General features: G+C 35.7%; 1 protein-coding gene across 1 annotated transcript in view; it reads left to right on the top strand.

The window, feature by feature from the left end:
- The window catches only part of LOC137003024 (potassium/sodium hyperpolarization-activated cyclic nucleotide-gated channel 2-like), a 56,643-nt gene that overhangs the window by 29,325 nt on the left and 11,458 nt on the right, over positions 1-15,860 (top strand). The window lies entirely within an intron of this gene.

Raw genomic sequence — 15,860 nt, 5'->3', positions numbered from 1 at the left:
ATTCTTCAGTTTTCAAGCATCTTTTGCATATTTGAACCCTTTCCAGCAGTGACTGTATGATTTTGAGATCTGTGTTTTCATACTGAGGACAATTGAGGGACTCAAACTCAACTATTAAAAAAGGTTCAAACATTCACTGATGCTCCAGAAGGAAACACGAGGCATTAAGAGCCGGGGGGTGAAAACTTTTGAACAGGATGAATTCAATTTTCCTTATTATATTTAAATATCGTTGTTTTTCATTTAGTACTGCCCTTCGGAAGCAACAGAAGATACTTGCATAAAATTAAGTACAATTTACCTTGATATTATAGTGAATTCAAAAGTTTTCACCCCCCGGCTCTTAATGCATCGTGTTTCCTTCTGAAACATCAGTGAATGTTTGAACCTTTTTTAATAGTTGAGTTTGAGTCCCTCAGTTGTCCTCAGTATGAAAACACAGATCTGAAAATCCTACAGTCACTGCTGGAAAGGGTTAAAATATGCAAAAATGCTTGAAAACTGAAGAATCTGCAGGATCTGGAGGATTTTTCTGAAGAACAGAGCTCAGTTTAACTGCTCAGAACAAACAAGAGACTCATGAACAACCATCACAAAACATAAAAACAGTCGTGGATCATCAGGTAACCACACACAGAAATGAGAATCAATGGTTCACATACTTATGAATGGGGTTATTTTAATAAATTCAGATATTGTTTTATCTTGTGAACTAAATGCAAACATTTTTTTATGTAAAATATCTTACTCAGGACAGTACTAAACAAAAAATAACATGCATTTTTTTATTAACCCTCTTATTTTATTAGAATAATTCTCATTTTCACAGATTCTGCAAGGGGTTCACATACTTTTTCATGCCACTGTATATATAATTTTATTTTATTTAAATTACCGAAAATGGTTAAGACTTTGGGCAGGGATTCAAGAAAATGCTTTTTCTGTGAAATTAGGACATTTTTCATCCTCTTCTGCTCTAATGAAGTGTGGAGTTCCGCAAGGATCAATATTGGGTCCAGTCTCATTTTCTTTTTACATGCTTCCATTGGCTGATATTTGTCAGAAAAATAATTTAGGCTATATTATCATCTTTATGCTGATAATACTCAACTTTATCTCCCTATAAAAATGGGGGATAATTCGGCCTCACAGTCTCTCTTTGATTGTTTTAATGATATTAAAGAGTGGATGGCAGCCACTTTTCTCCACCTGAATGAATCTAAGACTGAAGTGATAGTGTTTAGCCAAACATATAATTAATCAATTAGGCCTTTTTAAATCCAAGGTACATAATCAAGCAAGTCTTAGAGTTATTTCTGATGCCTAGTTAAAATTTGATAAGCATATCAATTCTGTTGTTAGTGTTTGGATTGGAAATAGTGAAATCGAAACCTTTTTTGTCTTTTAATGAATTGGAAGTTGTTATGCATGCTTTTATTACATCCAGAGTGGACTATTGTAATTCATTGCATTATGGTGTTTCTCATGCATCACTTTCATGTCTGCAGTTGGTTCAAAACGCTGCTGCTAGACTTTTAACCTGGACTAAATATGCAAGTATAACACCTGTACTAGCATCCGTCCTTTGGCTTCCAGTCAAATTTAGGATCAAGTACAATATAAGATGTTATTATTTGTTTTAAAGGGCTTAAATGGGCTGGCACCAAGTTACATTAGTGAACTTCTTCAGCAACATACATCCTCAAGGCCTCTAGACAAAAATTTCAGTTAACCATTCCCAAGTCTTGACTAAAATCAAAAGGAGACAAGGCCTTTTTCTGTTGCAGCTCCTCATTTATTTATAAATGTGCTATATAAATAAATGTGATTGATTGATTAGTATTTGAAACTCCCATTAGCGAAGGATCTATTCCTTGACCTCATAATGTTACTCCTCCATCCATTAAAACTCATTAAAGTCGCTATTGTTCCATCAGCCTGCGCAGCTAATGTTTGTGCAGCTGTTACGGATTGTTTGTCACTGTTGCGTTGAGTCAGCAACTCTTCAGATGCTGTTGCGTTGATTGGATAATGACTGCTAATGCGACAGATAGTTGCCTTTCTGACTGTGTGTTTGTTTTCACTGCAGGCTCTATTAGCCGGTGAGACCGCAGCTACAGCATCAGCTAATGTACTATCTACCGCAGTGCTGACTTGGTTGTGGCTGTCATATTTCTGTGCGTTGTGTTTGTAACAGTAGATTAGACTTGGCGTGGCTTCAGTCTTCCTTCTCGGCCAATCGTTTATCAGATCTGTTACCATGCAGAAAGATTGTCGGAGGCAACGGAGCACTCTGATTGGTCGCTTTGAAAATGAGGGATTGCCTCCTGCTCTGTTTAGCCAGTAACTTGAGGTGTGTATCCTCAAGTGGAGGACAGACGCTGGAGACTCGTTGGTTGCGTATACGATTTATATGCGTGTATGTGCGCACAATATTACAGTGTCTCTCTAGGCGAACAAAAATTGATGAGGCAGCAGATTAGTGTCCTGCCAATGTCCTCGTGAAGTTGATGTAGGTGTGTGTGTGGCTCACTGTGATTCTGTCCTTGAAAGTGCCGTAATGAACTGATGAGAACGAGGGAGGGAGTAAAATAGAAATACAGGCGGAGAGAAAATAGGGGGTTGGGAATAGACCTTTAGGGGTCAGGGACGAGTGACCTGCTTCTCTACGCTGTGTGCTGCTCTCAGTTTGGAAAATTCTCCCCTTGAAGCACCTCTTCAGTTTTAAAGGGACAGTTCACATAACAATGTTGCATTTTTATTGTCTTGTTGTTTTGATTTTGTCTTGCTTTAAGCAAAGCAAAGGTGTTAAATATACACTGCTGCATTTATTTGATCAAAATACAGTAATAGTGTGAAATATTATTACAGTTTAGAATTAGTGTTTTCTGTTTGAATTTATTTTAACATTTGATTTATTCCTGTGGTGCAAAGCTGAATTTTCAGCATCATTACTCCAGTCTTCAGTGTCACATGATCCTTCAGAAATCATTCTAATATGCTGATTTGCTGCTCAGGAAACATTTATGATTATCAATGTTGGAAAGAGTTGTGCTTAATATTTTTCTTTCTTTGATGAATAGAATGTTAAAAAAAAACAGCATTATTTGAAATAGAAATATTTTGTAACATTATGTGTGTATTTCCTGCCACTTTTGATCAATTTGATACATCCTTACAGAATAAAAGTATTACTTTCTTTAAAAAAAAAAAAAAAAATTTGAATGAAACCTTTGAACAGTGTATTAGCTGCTCGTCCTCAAAAAAACAAACAAACAAACAAAAAAACAACAACAACTATATAAGTGCACTATATAAGTTTTCCAAAGCCATACAGTATATTTGTGTGAATAATAGGCGATTATTAAAAGGTCATGTTTAATTGTTTCTATACTACCAGACATTTTCTGACCCCAGATTAATGTGCAAATACAAGCCATTCATAGTTTTATTCAATATAGGTAGAAATTTAAATAAAATTAGACATTATTAAACTTTCTGTGCATTACATATTTTTGTTTAATAATGTTTGAACATCTGGTTCACATTTGCACCCAATTAAACCACTGACAAATTATGGTGTTGAGTACGATGTTTAGAAAACTTGCAATGTCAGGTCAAGTTACATTTATTTATATAGCACTTTATACAATACAGATTGTTTCAAAGCAGCTTCACTGTAATAAACAAGAAAATAGCAGTATTAATATTGCAAAGTTATGCAGCAAACTCTATTCAGCTAAAAAACAGTGTCATTATTCAGAATGAGCACAATTTAGTACAGAGGCAGATCAGTTTAGTTCAATAACGTGTGAAGTTCGTCAAATTAAGTAACATTTATGTCAAAGTACCTCGTTTTAGGTTCCAGAGGAAAACGATCAAGCTGCATGACATCTACATTTAATCATTTAGCTGACTCTTTTATCCAAACTGACTTACAAATAAACAGAACAATAGAAGAAATCAAACCAAGTGAATGGGTAATAGGCGAATAGGTAATAAAAACTGCATGATTTTCATTTTTAAACTGAACAGACTGTGCCACTCTGCACTTGAAACTCGTACCTGACCTGAATCGTGATTTAAAAAAAAAAAAAAAAAGATAACATCGCAAACGACATGACTCATCAAACATCAAAAGATTCTGCGCTCAAGCAGGAAATTGTATGCAGACATGCGCTGTTATATGAAGTATATGAATGACTGCCATCCCTCAGGACACCTCAAGTTCAGACTACAGCGTCTTATGAGATTTGATCAGCGGTTGATGAAAGAGCAGCGGGTTAGTTCTCTTAGAGACACCTCCATTGATTGTCTGTTATGTCTTTGCCTCGGGCATGTTTTGGACACAGACAGTCCTTTGAAATTGCATGCCCTGTGCTCATGCAAGCGCACAACACACTCACTGTGCCGGAAGAGGAAATATGACACATATATTCAAATGGCACATACTGTATGTTACATAGAACGATGCTGTTTGCGTCATAGCTGTGAGCTACCTCACATTCAGCTCAGTGATGTGCCGGCAGTATGTGTGTGTGTGTTTGTGCATTTGTGAGCATTGCTTATTTTTATTGCTGCTATAAAAGTGTGTTGATGGGGTACTAAATCTGGAAGGCCAGGAAGTGGTCTGGATATTAAAAGAGATTGACAGAGCTGGACAGATTGGAACAGGTTGAAGAAAGATGCTGCTCTGCTATCTTGATGCAATTGAGACACAAACATGGCAATAGCTTTCTTAAAATAAGATGCTCCGATCTGATTGGCTGACTTTGTGCTGTTGCAATGGCCCCTGCACCCGAGAACACGCAACAAAGGAGGCGAGGCCATGTTGTGCTGCTTTAGAGAAGAGGAAGAGTTGTTGTAGTAGAGTGTTGTTGACATGCTGTCATTTTACACCGGACTGCTTCACAAACGAGGGTCAATTCAACACTGCACAAAAGTCCACAGGAACTACATACATTTATCCACTAACCATTCAGAAACATCCAGTTTCATTGTAAAAGTTGTAACTTCTTCCTGAGTCTCTCCATCAGTGTCAACTCCGGTTTGAACAATGTAAGGCTGAACACCGTTACTGACAATCCTCATTTTGGCTGCGTGAGATTCTCCAGCTTTTTTGTTGTTGTTGAGCAACCGAAGCGTGAGCTGGTAAAGCAGCAGCAGCACATTTGCATTTAAAGTTTCTGGCCACTGTTTGCTTTGTTCCAAAATGGGACTAAATTGTTACAATGCTGCATTTTCTCCTTGGTTCTGTTAAAAATGTGTTAAGCCACATGTAAGCAAAACTGTTCCCTCATTGGTCACTATTTACGTTCCGGGGTTTGCTCATTCCCATATTCTGTTAATCACCATTGTTTCTATAGCAGTTTGAGCTGGAATCATCGCTGTATCTGGAAAAAAACAACAACAAAAAAACAACACACCTGTTTTGCAGAAGCATTTTCAGAGGTACAAGCATTTTTTGTGCTCACAAACAGATCTCCAGAGATCTATCAGTTATGTTTTATGTCCTCTCACTGGTTATACTACCATTCAAATAGCTTTTTTGACACATTAAATTGATGAATAATGAGAGAAAAGACATTAATAATGTTACAGAAGATTTCGATTTCAAATAATGACTTTTGAGTCATTAAAGAGAGAAAAATATGAAGTAGCACAACTCCTTTTTAACATTGATAATAATCATAAATGTTTCTTGAGCAGCAAATCATCATATTAGAATGATTTCTGAAGGATCATGTGACACTGAAGACTGGAGTAATCAGCTTTGATCACAGGAATAAATTACATTTTACAATATATTCAAATTATTTTAAATTGTAATAATATTACACACTATTACTGTAAAGCATCCTTAGTATAAGAGACTTATTTCAACATCAAAAATCTTACTGACCCCAAACATTTGAATGATAGTGCACTGAGTATATGATTTCAGATTTAGATGATCAGAGGTTTGTTTTGTGAACTTAGTAGCATACCTGTGGAATACTCAAGACGGATTGTGTCTAAAAAGTCTTATTTCTTCTTTGTTTTCTGTACAGTCAGTGAGAGCTTGAATGAGTGTTTTTCATGCCGGGCTGTTTTTGTGGTGTAAGCTATTTCAGATAAACCCCTAAACAGCAGGTGAAAACAAAACAAACTGTGATTGTTGTCTTTGTTTGTCAGTCAGACGGTCTGTTCCTGTTCAACTGGTTGGTTCTTATCCAGAATAAGCTGCAATGTGAATTAGACTTCTGGTGATAATTAAGAGTCTGCTTATGCGACTCCAGGTTGTAGATCCCCGCAGTGAAGCCGCTCCAGTGTTCGTGGGTGGTCTGGAATATTTTTTCAGGAAATAACAAGAGAAGAATATCAATTAGACTTAATGCCTCTTCTGCTATTGTCATTCATTGTGTTCTGTGATTGAAACACAGGCTCTCTCTCTCCTGCAGTCAGCAGCTGCTGCAGACTGACACCACAGCGGATCTCTCGGGTTTCTTTGAGCTTTCCTTACCACCCGCTGCTGCTCAGAACAGGCATGACAAATATCACTAGATCTCGGTCTTCTCTTTCTCTCTGTTTTTTTTTTTTTTTTTTACAAACCTTCTGGAATAATTTGTCTTCTCGCAAAACCTCCTAGGATCCGTAATCATCTGTGATTCTTTCAGATTCTTTTCAGTCTCTCCCCAAAGACTGTCGTCCATGCATATGGGTTGGTAAACACTGAGAATTCATTAATTACTGCAGTACTTAATCAATGTTGTTTTCCGTGACTGATTTGTTCTTCCCGGGGATCTCTGGCCTTCAGGATGAAACTGTTCCCGGACAGAGTTAGGGTTAAGGTTACTGAACGAATGAGGAACATCATAAACAATTTGTCATATAGCCAACAATGTTCATAATGCACAATGGCAGGTTAAAATAAATAAATAAATAAATAATTAAAATTTAGCTGAGCAAACAAGCTAGAGTAGAGCAGGGTTATTATAGATGAGATAATTAAAATTAATACCATAAAACAAAATTTTTGGTTAACTGAAATAAAAAAAAAACACTGAAGAAATAAGACCTTTTTAGACTTTGTGATCACAGTACACTCTAAAAAATATTTGGTTAAAAACAACCCAAGTTGGGTTGAAAATGGACAAACCCAGCAATTGGGTTGTTTTAACCCAGTGGTTGGGTTAAATGTTTGCCCAACGTGCTGGGTAGTTTTATTTAACCCGATTAAAAATGACTATATGTCTGGCTTCAAATGAATCCAAAATAGGTGAGAAATTAAAAATCAGACACATAATTACTAGAGGCAACAATAATAATCAAAAGGTGTACATTTATTAATAAGCAATTTAATAAATGTTTATTGTTTATTATTCATTATCTTATTAATAAATGCTCATTTATTAAACATATTAATAAATATTAATTTCCAGCATATTTTGGGTTCATTTTAAGCAAGCAATACAGTAATTTTTATACAACAATTGAGTTAAATAAAACTACCCAGCACGTTGGGCAAACATTTAACCCAACCACTGGGTTAAAACAACCCAATTGCTGGGTTTGTCCATTTTAACCCAGCATTTTTTAGAGTGTATGCCTTGACTATTTCATAGATAATAAAATCAAAAGAAAAGCACTATATACAATTCTGTTAACCTGCTATAAGTGCAAAAATCAAAACTGAGCATCTAAATCTTAAATCACATATACACTACCACTTAAACATTTGAGTTCAGTAAGGTTTATTAAATGTTTTTGAAGTCTCTACTGCTTGCCAAGGCTGCATTAATTTGATCAAAAATACAGTAAAACCCATAATATTGTGAAGTATTATTACAGTTTAAAATAACTGTTATCTGTTTGAATATTTGAAAATATAATATCAATGATACTAGTAGTCAACATTTGAAGTGGATCAAAAAAGTTCATTAAAGTAAAGAAGAAGGTTTTAGGACAGCTTTGATGAAAGGTTTTGATCCACTTCAAATGTTGACTACTATAAAATAATGTAGGGAAAACACGCTAGGAAGTAAAATTAGCTCAAATGAAATATTTATAGGGAATTATAAAGAGTTGTTTAGATTACGACCGAGCAACTGATTCGTCCAGCGTTCATTTGCTCGAGCCGTAATAAGCTCTTGTAACGGATATAAATATCCAACAATCGTGAAAACACTGATTAAAGCAGATAGCTTGATCACAGTTTAAGACATTAAATCATAAAGTACATAATACAAGACACTTTCCTTTTAAAATCTACAAGAGATTTTATTTATTCTAACAAACTAATCTAACACAAAGGCACGCACATACATACACACACACACACACACACACACACACACACACACACACACATTCATACGCGTTGCAGTAAGAAGGAAATGAGAAAGAGTTTTGAAAGAGAGAGAGAGAGAGAGAGAGAGATATCTGATTAACCGAATTCCTATCAATGCATTTCAAGGACCAGAACGAACCATGAATCATTCATTTAAATGCACCAGTTCAGTTTTCATCTGGAGGTACTTGCTTGCATTGACTTAAAGGTGAATTTCCCTCGTTGTGCAGAGAGGGGTTTCCCAAGTCGATGATTGGTCCAGATCAGGTCCGTGTGGAACAACGAAGGAAGTCTCTTTGTCGCTGGAGTTGAAGCGGCAAAAGTCGTTGGTTGAACTTTGCGGCGAAACTTGGGACACAAGACTTTCAGCGGTAAAGGAAAATTAAGTAAAGAAAAGAAAAGTGAGTGAAGGTTGGATGGCTTGAAAGAGCGGCTTGTCTGTTCTTCTTGTCACTCCATTGTTCTTGGTACTTGTCTTGGCTTCTTTTCCCAGAACAGAACCAACTCCCTGTTGGTTTACTAACCAACTTCTCTCCATTCACTATCTTGCAATATGATCATTTAAACTTAGTTGTTTGTCACACCTCTGAGGAGTCTTGGCCAATCAGACATTGTCCTGTTTCAAGAGGGCCTTCCTCTGCCCCCAATAAAACATAAGTGTCACATCCCGGTCTGTCTCTGCTTTAGCAGAGTGCCATTTTAACATAATTGCTGTTAAATGGGATACAATACATTTTAAACAGATTTCATTCAAGTCAGAATATAGGAAAGGGAGAAAGAATCAAATTAAGTCCAAATAAGGCATACTTTCAATCATTCAGTCAAGAGTTAACACATTTACATGAATTGTGAGTGTTCTAAAGCCTAACTGTTTACAGGTAGTACTTGTATAATGCAAAATGTATGTAGTTAAAAGATGTTTGATAAGTCCGTTAAAATTGTTGGAACAATTTTGAAGCAGATTTATTTGTTCAACAGTCTCTTTGGCTCTCCTGTGAAGTAAGGAAACAAAAGGGTCTGGATTGTCTCTCTGTCTTCTTGGGTGACCCTTTGGTATGTCGCTTCTGCTATCAGGAAGCATGTGTCGTAAAAGTAATCAGCCTGGCTTTATCTGCAGACGGACCGGAGCCGGAACCTCAATTCTGAATTAGAATTATGTTTTGAAAGAATCATCTAAATGATTCATTTGTCTGGTTCGTCCACAGTTCTTACAATAACATGGAGCAGGTGAATTACAGAAAAGTATGGAAAGATAATTTTTAGATATAATGTATTTGTAATATAAAATAATATATTAAAATATAAAATATTTTATATATATATATAATATATAATATATATATACATATATATATATATATATATATATATATATATATATATATATATATATATATATATATATATATATATATATCAAAATTATTAAATGTTATAAAATTGTTAATTATTAAATTATTAATATTATTTATGGTTGTGTACTGTGTATATTTTTTTATGTGTGTGTGTGTGTGTTGTGCTCAAAATTATTCATACCCTTTGTAAATATGACTAAAGAAGGCTGTGAAAATAAATCTGTATTGTTAATCCTTTTGATCTTTTATTTTAAAAATGTACAAAAATCCAACCGTTCATTGGTGAATAAGAATTTTTAATTGGGGGGGGGGGGTCTCGTTATGAGAGAAATGTTTTTTCTCTAATACACATTGCTCACAATTAATCATACCCTTTTATTCAATACTTTTTTCAACCTCCTTTTGCCAAGATAACAGCTCTGAGTCTTCTTCTATAATGCCTGATGAGTTTGGAGAACACCTGACAAGAGATCAGAGACAATTCCTTCATACAGAACCTCTCCAGATCCTTCAGATTCCCAGCTCCATGCTGGTGCTTCTTCTCTTCAGTTCACTCCACTCATTTTCTTTAGGGTTCAGGTCAGAGGACTGGGATGGTCATGGCAGAAGCTTCATTTTGTGCTCAGTTACAACTTTTTTATGTTGGTTTTGATGTTTGTTTTGGATCATTGTCCTGATGGACAATCCAACCACGGCCCATTATAAGATTTCTAGCAGAAGCGGTCAGGTTTTGATTTTTTATCTGTTAGTATTTGATACAATCCATGATACCATGTATCTGAACAAGATGTCCAGGACCTCCAGCAGAAAAATAGGCTCACAACATTAAAGATCCAGCAGTATATTTCATTGTACACATGGGGTACTTTTTATTCCTGGATGCACCAAACCCATCTTGAGTGTTTTGTTGTTTCATCTGACCATAGAATGTTTAAAAAGTAACTGACACTACTGGAACTTCAAACGGGATGGGTCCTATGGTCAGAAGAAAAAAAAAAGAGAACTTTTTGGCAGCAAACACTCAAGATTGGTTTGGTGCACACAGGGATAAAAAGTACCCCATGTGTACAATGAAATATAATGCTTAATGTTGTGGGCCTGTTTTGAAAGATGAAAGATGGTTTTGGTTCCTTAAAATTTCATGACTTTTTTCACAGATTAACAGTGACAGACTTTTCGGTGCGAGTTCTGAGTTCTGAGCGGCTCGAGGGCAGGCTAGCTTTGGCTCGGCTCAATGTACCCGCAGGTAGAAATGTGCTTAGTACTGTAATGAGGTGATTTATTCTAGAATCAGAGTGGTGAATAATACATCTCGGACCCAAACCTGAAATTAGACTTCTTCATCTTTATTTTCAGCAAGAGGACACCAGGACTTCACAACATGGAGAGTGCACACACACACACACACACACACACACACACACACACACACACACACACACACACACACACACACACACACACACACACACACACACACACACACACACACACACACACACACACACACACACACAAACCCCTCTGGTTTCCATTTATACAAGATGCAGGGAATGAGGGACCAGGGTTTTGTTTGCTTTCACCTAGACTGGAAAATCTTTAGACAGGAATCAATATGGGGCCCTAGTGTTATAATACTGTCGTTTAGTGAGTTTAGGCTGTTTTAAAACACTGTGGTTGAGAGTGTGAGTGTGTGTGTGGGTGAATGTATACACTACCATTCAAAGGTTTGGTGTCAGTAAGATTTGTGAATGTTTTTTGTTTTTTTTTAATTCTTATTCTCATCAAGGCTGCATTTATTTGATCAACATTACAATAAAAACAGTAAAACTGTGAAATATTATTATAATTTAAACTTTCTTCTATGTGAATATGTTATAAATTGTGATTTATTCCTTTATTCCTGTGATCAAAGCTGAATTATATATATATATATATATATATATATATATATATATATATATATATATATATATATATATATATATATATATATATATATATATATATAGCGCTTTATAGATTGTTTCAAAGCAGCTTTACAGTTATAAAAATTATGCATTTCGGCTGTTGTTCAGCTCAAGTCAGTTCAGTGTTGAATCAGTTCCTTTGCAAAGATCATTAATTATTAAATGAGTTCATCTATAAAGCAGTTCTGCAAAAAATAAATATATGAAATAAAATTCATTGTCACATGTTCCTTCAGAAATCACTCTAATATGCTGATTTGCTATTCAAGAAACATTTCTTATTCAGTGGGGAAAACAGTTGTGCTGTTTCATATTTTTTAGAAAACAGGATTTTCAGGATTCTTTGTTAAATAAAAAGTTCAAAAGAAAAGCATTTATTTGAAATAGTAATCTTTTGTAACACTTTAATTGTCTTTACCATCACTTTTGATCAAATTTAATGCATTCTTCTTTAATTAAATTAATTTCTTTTAAAAAACAAAAAACATCTTACTGACCCCAAACTTTTGAAGTGATAAAATGTACACTTTGAATGCAATGCAAGTCATTTTTGGATAAAACATTCTGTAAAATGCATAAATGTAGTCATTTATAACTAACTTTAACTATAAATGTAAAGCAGTATAGGTCTATGGTATGAATTCAGTTATATATAGCTATATAGTATAGAAAGAAAGAAATGGTTAGAAAATGAGAGCAGGATTCCATATTACTTTAGTTCTGCATAACATCATTCTTGAGAAGTGTGAATATCATTGTTTTCATGGCTTTAACTGCTGTTATGATTCTAATAGCAATCCTACACCAATTTTTTACAGTTAAATTCACACCCACTCTTCATCAGTGATAAAGCATCAATGGGCCTTTAACGTGAGTCCTTTTTTCGAGGGTTAGTCCATTGATGTTCCAGACTCATGATGAGGAATCACCTGATTAAACTCACTCTTACATATAAAGATTCAGTGGGATTCTAAATAGAACCCTAGCATTCTTGACTCAATTTGAAAGAACCATTTTCTTTATATGAAGTGCCTCACAGAACCCTTTAAGATTCTATAGAACCTTCTCTTCCCTTCTCTTCTCTTCTCTTCTCTTCTCTTCTCTTCTCTTCTCTTCTCTTCTCTTCTCTTCTCTTCTCTTCTCTTCTCTTCTCTTCTCTTCTCTTCTCTTCTCTTCTCTTCTCTTCTCTTCTCTTCTCTTCTCTTCTCTTCTTTTCTCTGTGTCTCTCTGTGCAGTGTGTGCATTTATAAACAGGCTTTCTGTTAGACATGCTCCAGATCTGCAGCGGTGCACTGAGTGTATGTGACTGCTGCTGTCCGCCTGCTTCTGTTCCTCTGCAGTGACAGGACGGGGACCATCCTCTCACAGCCAGAAATAGCACACGTATCATACGCACGAGAAGCATTCTAGAACATATGAAGTTCCAACCCTGTTACAAATAAGACCATAGTATTACCTTAAAAAATATACCACGGAAAAGCCATCATTACACCATATACCATCAATACCATCATGGTAATACCATTGTATACATAGAAGGCTCTTGCCATGCCTTTTTATGAATATGATAAAGTGTTGTTTTGAGGTATTACAGTTTTTTACAGACGCTAGGACACATTTCTCAATACTTAGGTCACTTTTGCAAAACTCTTCACACAGTTCTCCTAACCAACTTTCATCTTGGCAAAGCAGTTAATTTCACATTCAAAATGCACTACAACTACCAAAACACTTAATTCAGGTCTCAAATCAACTCATTCTTTCAGAACACTAGCAAAGGTTGACAGCCGACAAACACACTTTGTCACCCACAAAACAATTACCTAAAAAACACTAACAACATGTAGCATTATACAGTGTTTTCTTGTGTAAAACAAGGACACATCTCTGTTTATAATTCACTGCAATATATGTTACTGGAATGAATCAGACATGATGCAGAATTTGTCAATATTTTATGTAGTTTATTTATTTTTATATTTTTTTTATAATTCCAAAATACAAGAATTTGTATACACACCATCCACTGATACAGATACAATTCAATTGTTTTTATAGCATTTGATTTTAAGATTTAAAATATATTTCATTACTGAAAAATATTACTGTATGAATGTAGCAAATTGCTGTCTTATTGAGTTTTGTATTATGTTATTGTTTTGAACACAAGTTTAACAGTTTTGAAAACAGTATGTAAGCATGTGCAAATCGGTCTGTACATACAAAGAGTTTTGGCAGTTGTTGTGTCTGAGTGAGAAAGGAATTCATAAAATTTGAGAGATGTAGTCATTGAATGCATTTTGTGCCAAAGCAATGATAACTGATCCTCAGTTTAGCCCACATAGACTTCTGTTGTGCTCACTGTGTGAAGAGTTTTGCAAAAGTGACCTAAGTATTGAGAAATGTGTCCTGGCGTCTGTAAAAAACTGTAAAATGGATGTTTTGGATGAGTTAAATGAGTGAGTTAAATTTTTGCCTCCAGCCAAAGCTTGAGTTCCTTGATGCAAGATGTTAATGAAGGAGGATGAAACACTGAGGTGGAAGCTGTGCTAAAATAACTCTGAATGGACTCATTAGCATAAAAGTGGAAGTTAAACCCATAGAGTTTGATTATTTGTCCAATTGATAACATAAAAATAGTGAAAAGAAGAGGGCCCAAGACAGAACCTTGAGGTACACCAGAACTGATGGATTTGGTGGATGATGTTTGCCCAACCTGCTGGCGAGTTTTATTCAACCCAACTAAAGTTACTGTATTGCTTGCTTAAAATGAACCCAAAGTATGTTGGAAATTAACATTTATCTCATATAAATGTTTTTATAAACTCATTTAGATGTTTGGCTGGCGATAAAAGGAACAAAATATTCTTGGCAGCAGGTTTGTCATAATCAAAAATATATTATTTCTTATTTGTTTGTTTAAACCTGTGACATGGTGATGTTAGTATGAATAACATCAACATTTACATACCAACCAGTGAGAACAGTTGCATGTCTTGACCTGTCCTTGTCTGTAACCTCTCAAACTGATCGGTAAACGGTTCAATCAACGGCGACTCAGTTTTCATTCAATTTGCCTGTAAACGAGGCGAGAAAGGGTGTAGTTTGACGTCACACAGGTCTATCGTTCCATCTCTGTCGCATTGCTTTCTCCTGACTCGGCCATTAAACACAATTGTCTTTATCGGTCCATCAGTGAACCACTTAGATCAACACTGCTGGTTCTTCAAATGAGTAAAGTGACTGACATCTTCACCGTGAAGCATCTGGATCAATGAAGCGCTAGGAAAAGGGTATACTTCGAAAGAGTCTAAAGGATGCACAGAGGAACATTTTTCAACACGTATATGACACCCTACTACAGTATAATCCCTCATAATGACACTGAAATATGCAGCTGGAACCTGTTTTTGCTACTGTACCTTTAAGTTCTTTTAAATAACATCTGTTGTGATTGATGCTTTGGTCTCTGGAAGTTCTAAAATCTAGCACTTTGAACTCTGTTTCAAAAGATCAAGGAAAATTCTAATTGTTTCATGTGACCTCCTTTTAAAAACAATCTTTGAACACTGTTGACCCAGCGCTGATGCTGAGAGATGCAGCCCGCTTTTATGTTCATATGAAGTTCTGGAATGAGAGCATTATGAAGCTCAACACGCAGGCAATTACTCTCACAAGTGGTTCAGGGACCTTTACAGGTGCTATCCAAACGCCTGCGTCAGCAAGACGCTGCCGTGCAACAGGGAACACACACGACTGCAATGCTAATGCCTCCGGTCTGACCTGCTTTCTTTGTTTTGCGTAGATCACTCCATCATTACTGTTCTCCTTCTGTCTCCATAAATAACGCAGTTTGAGGGATGTTTGGCTCGTTAGCTTTAACTAATGATCTGAGGGTGGGATTTGGGGTCGTACATTGCCTGAAGAACAAATACTGACTCTGTGAACCTGGATCTGAGCAATGTGGGAAAACAAGAAAGTGTTTTTTTATGTTGACATTGCTGTTTCTTCAACAACCTGTTTGGGCCTCATAGAAAATAAACTTTTCTTTAAACTCTCACTTGTTTCATTAATTTCATTTTCTAACAATGGACACCGGCACCATCTAAAACATCTGTAGTGGAAATTACACAAAAAAAAAAAAAAATGCTGGTTTGAAAATGGACAAACCCTGCGGTGTCCAATGTGGTAGTTTTATTTAACCCA

The sequence above is a fragment of the Chanodichthys erythropterus genome, chromosome 16 (assembly GCF_024489055.1).
Source record: "Chanodichthys erythropterus isolate Z2021 chromosome 16, ASM2448905v1, whole genome shotgun sequence".
Classification (NCBI taxonomy): domain Eukaryota; kingdom Metazoa; phylum Chordata; class Actinopteri; order Cypriniformes; family Xenocyprididae; genus Chanodichthys; species Chanodichthys erythropterus.
This window is presented reverse-complemented; position numbering and strand designations above follow the sequence as displayed.